Source organism: Myotis davidii, unplaced genomic scaffold (assembly GCF_000327345.1).
Source record: "Myotis davidii unplaced genomic scaffold, ASM32734v1 scaffold120, whole genome shotgun sequence".
In the NCBI taxonomy this organism is placed as follows: domain Eukaryota; kingdom Metazoa; phylum Chordata; class Mammalia; order Chiroptera; family Vespertilionidae; genus Myotis; species Myotis davidii.
This window is the reverse complement of record NW_006294778.1, coordinates 6,161,982-6,168,952: the sequence shown is the minus strand read 5'-3', so window position 1 is coordinate 6,168,952 and position 6,971 is coordinate 6,161,982. Positions and strand designations below refer to the sequence as shown.

Below are 6,971 nucleotides of genomic sequence, written 5' to 3'. Positions count from 1 at the left end.
ACAACCAGTCAACATCTCTCTCTCTTTCTCTCTCTCTCTCTCTCTCTCTCTCTCTCTCTCTCTAAGAAAAATCAATCAATAGAAAAGCTTAATTGTTTTTTTCTCAATAACAAACACATTACCTCTTCTATAATTTTTTTCTCTTCTATTTTAATAGCTGGAACTTTCAGGACACCATAACGATAGTGACAATAGCATATATCCATGTTTTGTTCTTAATTTTTTTTTAAATTTTTGTTATTGATTTCAGAGAATAAGTGAGGGAGGGAAACCTCAATGATGAGAGAGAATCATTGATTGCCTGCCTCCTGCAAGCTCCCCTGGAGGATCAAGCCACAACCTAGGCATGTGCCCTTGACCGGAATCAAACCTGGGACCTTCAGTCTGCAGGCCAATGCTCTGTCCACTGAGCCAAACCAGTTAGGGTTGTAGCCTTTCTTTTCCCCTTTCTTTCTCTCTCTCCACTTGTTTGAAGACTAACTTTGAAAATATTTTCGAAAATGAGATATCCAGGGGGAAAATATGTTTTCCACTTTTCATACAGGTTGAGATGTTTGTTAAGTTAGTGAGGTTGTACCCAGCCAGATGTGGGGTAAGAGTCCAGGAGGTGATTATAAGTTGGACATGGGGGTGGACTTGGAGGGCATCACTAGGCCCTGGGCCCCAGGGATAACAATGGTGTGTAGATGTTGAACACTGGACCTGCCTTCAAGTCCAAAGTAGACCTTCGCTTCCCTAAAGGCAAGAAATGTTTTGCTTAGTAATTTGGCCATTTCCCAGATCTGCCATTGGTTTGTGATTTGGGGAAAAAGGGTTAATTTTTCTGAGCCTGCTTGTTTGGCAGAACTTAGTATGCAGGGCAATTAGTCTCTGTAGTGAGACATTTACAAAACAATAAAACGCTAAAGAATCCTATACGGGTTTGTATTGTTGCTAAGCATTGTTTTGTATTTTACCAGATTCTAGACCTGGCTTTTCCCTTCTCTATCATATGGCCTGGGCTTTGAAGTGGATTCTGATCTCCGTGTTTGCAAAGTAAAGAAGTTGAACTGAACAATACTTTAAGAGCCCACTCTGCTTTCCCCTCCGGGGATTCTATAATTTCCCCCAAACCCCTGACCCCCGACACACTCACACCCATTCTGATCACCTCTTCTGTGGCTCTGGTCAGCGTCAGAAAGCATTAGGTGAGGGGGGAGGCAGACATTAGTGAAGAGAATTGCTCCCAGGAGTTCCAGGGGCCCGAGACAAGGCCTGCAGTGGTGATTTCTATCCTCAGGGCCTACTGGGCTGCTGGGCCAGTAACCAATTTTAAGTTTCTTCTGGCCTCATCATTATGGGCTGCTTTCTCCCTAACCTGGCCATTTCTAAGTTTTGCTTAAAAGGATAGTATTTTGTCTGTCTGTCTCTACTCCCCCAACAGTTGGCAGGATGTCACCTTGCTTCAGACTGACTCTGTCCCTCTGTAAAGCAGGCACAATAACAGTTGGCAGACGTCACCTTGCTTCAGACTGACTCTGTCTGTCCCTCTGTAAAGCAGACCATGCCTGACTCAGTTCGGGGGTTACAAATGCTTTGAAGGCCTTTGATTCACAGTGTGTACAAACCATTGCACATTGTGTCCTCAAGCCAGCGTGCGTTCATAGGGTTTTAATGCCTTCTCTTCTCTTTCCAGGTCATAGTCCATTCCCAGGCTAAGGACCTGAATTCTGTTTACTTCTCCTGGCTGTGCAAAAGCACACTCAAGTGAATGACTAAAATGCAAGCGCAGTGCATGTCGCAGACATCGGCAGCAGCAGGGGGAGTCGGCACCCTTAACGGACTGCCTGCGAAAGCACGGTGCAGTCCAGCACACAATTGCTATCTATCCATAGACCATTCTCGACCAAGCAAGCATGCACGTCATGGGCAGTCACATTCTCAAGTTTTTAAAACCAAGGGGAACTTGTATACTGGGCCTGTTTTTCAGCCTGTTTGCTACCTTTTTTGCATTCTATCCCATGGGAATTTTACAGACACTGGGCTAACAATGGTATTCGGACACCTGGACACACATTCCTAGAATGTCATCGTACGGTCCTAATTCCATGTCACCCAAGCAACACAAACAAGACCCTGTTTACAACTTTTTCTTTCTTTTTTTTTTTAATTTCAGATGTTTCTGAAGAGATGATTATATATGACATATCTATAGCTATGTGTATGGCCATAGATGAATTTCTGTGTGTACATATGTATAGTCATGTATTCTTACATATGTACATACAAGTACAGAGATATATAAAGTACATAAAAAGTCCTTACTTGTAAATAGCCAAAAGGTACTGACATGAATGATGAATTTTCACATTTAAATAGTCATCAACCAACATGAAGCCATGTTTAATGCTTGTATAATGTGATGCAATAAAATTTAAAATAAATTTATGCACATGGAATATTTTCAGCTGGGTTTTCTGAAATTCTGTTGTATTTCCTTCTCATAGAATAAGAGGAATCATAGCAGAGTGAAATCTTTAAAGAAAGGCCTATCACTCCCAAACACCCCCTCAGAAATCCCTTTACCCTGCAGAGCCCTAACTCACCCTTTCCATCTTGCTTCCAGACCTTAGAGTACTGAGCCAACCAATTAGAAGGAGCTTAGAAAATACCATTGATCCACTTTGAGGAAATATGAAATATGATCAATGATACTTACAGTTCTTTTGATTATCCTGCCAATTAGTATGTTCTGCTAAACCTAGGACAGGGGCTGTCTCTGGAGGAATAGGTGTGTTTCTAAGCAATACCTGTTGTTGTAATTACTCTTCTTCCAGAGATTGTGCTAAACCTAGGACAGGGGCTGTCTCTGGAGGAACAGGGGTGTTTCTAAGCAATGCCTGTTGTAATTACTCTTCTTCCAGAGCTTGCAGTGTAGAACCTGCCCTTGAACCATGTTATCACCTTTCATGGGCCCTCAAACACTGCCTTCTATTGGCCATGGGTTCACCTGAACTGAGAGATTTTCATCCCTTAGTTGGGAACAGTCAGTCAGAGTGGCCTTGGGCAAGCTGGAACTTACGCTGTTTCTTAGCTTCATCTCTCTAGTACTCCTGTTCAGATGTCCCTAGGACTGAAGTACTTACTCTAGCAGGGTCTACACTAAGTAGACGGGCTTTATACTGGAATGAAGGCAACAGGCTATGGATAGAGTTTTCTTTTTAACCACCGGTCAAGGAGTCTGTAAAATATTTCACACCAGTCCCAGGGAGAGGAATTTCCAAGCAAAATCTCAAGAGATGAAGTAAAAGAGAAGTTACACAAAGACAACATGCTCTGTAGACTCATTACTATAATGTTTGCTTGCTGTGCCTCAAGCTCCAAGCACCGAGGCCCAATAAGCCCTTGGACTTGATGCAACCATAGCTGCTCCCCTACTCCTTGGGGCAAAGAGAGTGGTGGTGGCAGGGAAGGAATTGCTGGCCCCTCCTTGGGTTTGAGGTGGACTGTGAACATTCAAAACTAGATAGAGAGCCACCCAAGGCACCGGTCTGGATAAAGAAGTAAACCCTTATTAAGGGCCACTTTCTACCTTATCTGAGCATAAACTGAACCTCAGACAACTCCATGGTCAGAATACCTTCTACCTGTGGAACTCTGCCTTTGCTATTCCAAGTGCCCCTGGCAACCACAATTCCTGATATGTTTCTAGCATTCAAGTCTTTCCTTCCTCCTTGTCCTCCTAGATCCCTCTGTTCCTCTTTCCTCCCTCCCACCAGCTCTTCCTTCATTTCTTTTTAGCAGCACAGCGAATGCATTTACACGCCTTCCCTGTTTTGGGTAGAGGGGACATGTGGTGAATATTTTAAAATGTGGGTTCTTTTTAAGTTTGGGGCAAGGGGAAGAAAGGCAAAGATGGTGACATAGGTCATCCCTGACTCCCCCTCACAAGCAGAAAACAACTATTCATGGACAACACACCCCTGAGAGAATAGTAGTGCATGGGGGTGAAGCTGAAGCACCCCACTGCACCACGGAGACCAAAACAGACCTCATCAGAAAAGAGGAATGGATTCACACTGACCAGGTTGCCCCTTCCCCAGCTGGTGCAGCACCAAGAGGTCTCCCCCAGTTACAGTTCCTCCAGAGGAAGAGAGAGCCCAATGTGGACATCCAGCTCCCCCAGAATTGTGGGTCACTTCTTAGGAACCCCCACTTAGGTCTCACTACATGGAAATTGCAGGATAACCTGTACGTGACTGTGATGGAGGACAGGAAGGGCTTGCAACAATGAGCACCCAGATCTTTGGGGACTGAGTTGTCATCATCAATGCCAAAGAAGTAGTCTCAACCAACAGCTTTGCTCATCTTCAGAGCCATGACTAAGGAACTTGGCAGAGTGTAAGTCCGCTTCACTTGGGTCCTCAAATGATGAGCCTTGCCAGCCCTGGAGCCTGGTCTGCTCCCACCCAGACAGGGAAGCTATGAGTTGGAGCCCCACCACTGCTGAGTGAGGTTCCCAGTCCCTTCCCACCAGGAAGCTTGCCCAAGAACACCTGGGGGGCTGCTTGGAGCTGGCCTTCCCCTGCCTCCCAGTAGGGGTGCTAATTCATAGCCCTACCCCATGCTGAGGATAGCTCAGCCCCTCCCAACCAGAAAGCCAGCTAGAACAACTGGAAGCTGTGCAGCAACACTCAAGCAGGGAGACCAGCCAGCAGAGCTGACTGACTGCAGTGGCCCTGTTTGGCCAAGGAACATGGGGTTGACTTGAGTCAAGACCACAAAGATCCTTGCCAGGCTTGGGTCAGTTTTCCAGCTCTGCCTAGACCGGAAAACTAGTTTGTAGCCTCACTCACTGATGAATACTGCCTTAACCTGCCTGACCTGGGAACCTAACCAGAGAACACTGGAAGCTGTAGAGCCCATCCCAGTGTTCTCAGCAGTCCTGCTTACAGTGACCTTTGGACAGAGAGCACATCCCATGGCTTTCCCCATCTGCAGAGCAAAACCAGTGGCCCTGTCTGGCCATGGAATCAGCAGACAGTCTTGACTAATTTGGGTCCCCAAACTATGAGTCACATAGGCCCTGGGGCCTATCCCACTGACCCACCAGGGCAGGAAAGCTAATTCATAGCCCCACCTACTTCTGAGTATAGTACCCAGTCCTGACCATCTAGTAACACTGATCCATAGTTGCCACTGGGCAACTATGGAGCCTCATCCTACACCCTTTCTTGGTCAGAGAACCAAGCCAGCAGACTGATCTAACTCTTCTCGATCAGCGGCACCTCCCCACAACCCCAGAGTTTGGGCAGTGGCTTCACCCCCAAAATAGACCCTAATAGCAAGCCCCACCTGCCCAAGAACATTACCAGTGGACACATCCAAACACCCAAACTAAGCTGACAGGTGAAGAACTATCTCGCCCAAGCAAACCTATAAAGTCTGGAAGAGGACACCACTTACTCAAATGTGCCGGTACCAACATAAGAAATAAAGGGTCAGGAAGAATCAGGTAACATGACACCACCAAAGGAAATTAATAGAATTTCAATAACTGACCCTAAAAAAATGGAAATGTATGACATGTCAGAAAAGAATATTCCTCTTAAGGAAAATTAGTGAACTAAGGAACACACAGTAGAAAGCATAAAAAAAATAGAAACCTAGAGCTGAAAAGTACAACTGAACTGAGGAAGTAAGTAGAGAGTTTCAAAAATAGACTCCAGCTGAAACCGGTTTGGCTCAGTGGATAGAGTGTCAGCCTGTGGACTGAAAGGTCCCAGGTTCGATTCCGGTCAAGGGCATGTACCTGGGTTGCGGGCACATCCCCAGGGGGGGATGTGCACGAGGCGGCTGATCGATGTTTCTCTCTCATCGATGTTTCTGACTCTCTATCTCTCTCCCTTCCTCTCTGTAATAAATCAATAAAATATGTTTTTTAAAAAACTTTTAAAAAAAATAGACTCCAAATTGAGCCTTTTTCATAAATCCGTTGGCCATCTGTATGTCTTCTTGGGAACCTCCTTGTTTTTTTGTTGATGTTGAGATCTTCATAAAAGTTGGATATTAGCCTCTTATTAGAGGTAGTGCCTGCAAATGACTTTTCCCATTCAATTAGTTGCAGTTTTGTTTTGCTGATATTGTCCAGTCAGAGGTGCAAAAAGAAAAATGAAAAAGAGTTAAGAAAGACTATAGGGCTTATAGGACACAACAAATGAACATATATCTGCATTATGGTTATTCCAAAAGGAGAGAAGAAAGAGAAAGAGACAGAAAGCACATTTAAAGCAATAATGGTTGAAAAATTCCCAAACCTGGGGAAAGAAATGAACATTAAATCTATGAGGCACCAAAGTTCCAAAATAGGTTGAATTCCAATAGGGCTACATTGAGATGCATTATAATGAAATTGCTAAAAGTCAAAGACAAAGAAAATTTTTAAAGCAGCAAGGGAAAAGAGAGAAGTTACATACAAGGGAACCTCCTAGATTTCTCAACAGCTTTTCAGGCACAGAGAGAATGGGGGTATTACATTCAAAATATTGAAAGACAATAATCTGTCAACCAAAAGTTCTATGACCAGAAAATGAAGGAGACATAAAGTTTTCCTAAACAAACAAAAGCCTTTTTTTTAAATCTCTCTTTGTGTAAGTTCGTTGTTGGTGTATAAAAAAGCCATTGAAACAACCCCATTTACCATTGCACAAAAAAATTAAGATACCTAGGAATAAACTTAACTAAGGAGGTAAAAGACCTATAAGCTGAAAACTACAGGACGTTGAAAAAAGAGATAGAGGAAGACATAAACAGATGAAAGAACATACCATGTTCATGGATTGGTAGAATCTAACATCATTAAAATGTCCGTACTACCCAAAGCAATCCATAAATTCAATGTACTCCCCATTAAAATACCAATGGAATATTTCACAGATTTAGAACAAACTCCCCAAAACTTCATCTGGAATAAAAAAAGAACCCAAATAGAT

The 6,971-nt window shown here is 43.8% G+C and overlaps 1 protein-coding gene across 3 annotated transcripts in view; it reads left to right on the top strand.

Annotated features, from left to right (window-relative positions):
* ANO4 (anoctamin 4) overlaps nt 1–2,450 on the top strand; it is a 241,271-nt gene extending 238,821 nt beyond the window's left edge. For 2 of the 3 annotated variants that reach the window (XM_015567603.1, XM_006769374.2), the window contains one exon: nt 1,676–2,440. The gene's annotated coding sequence lies outside the window, so the exon portion shown is untranslated. Of the gene's footprint in view, nt 1–1,675 lie in introns of all 3 variants that reach the window. The other variant, XM_015567602.1, reaches the window with a different exon arrangement.
* The last annotated feature ends 4,521 nt before the right edge of the window (nt 2,451–6,971 follow it).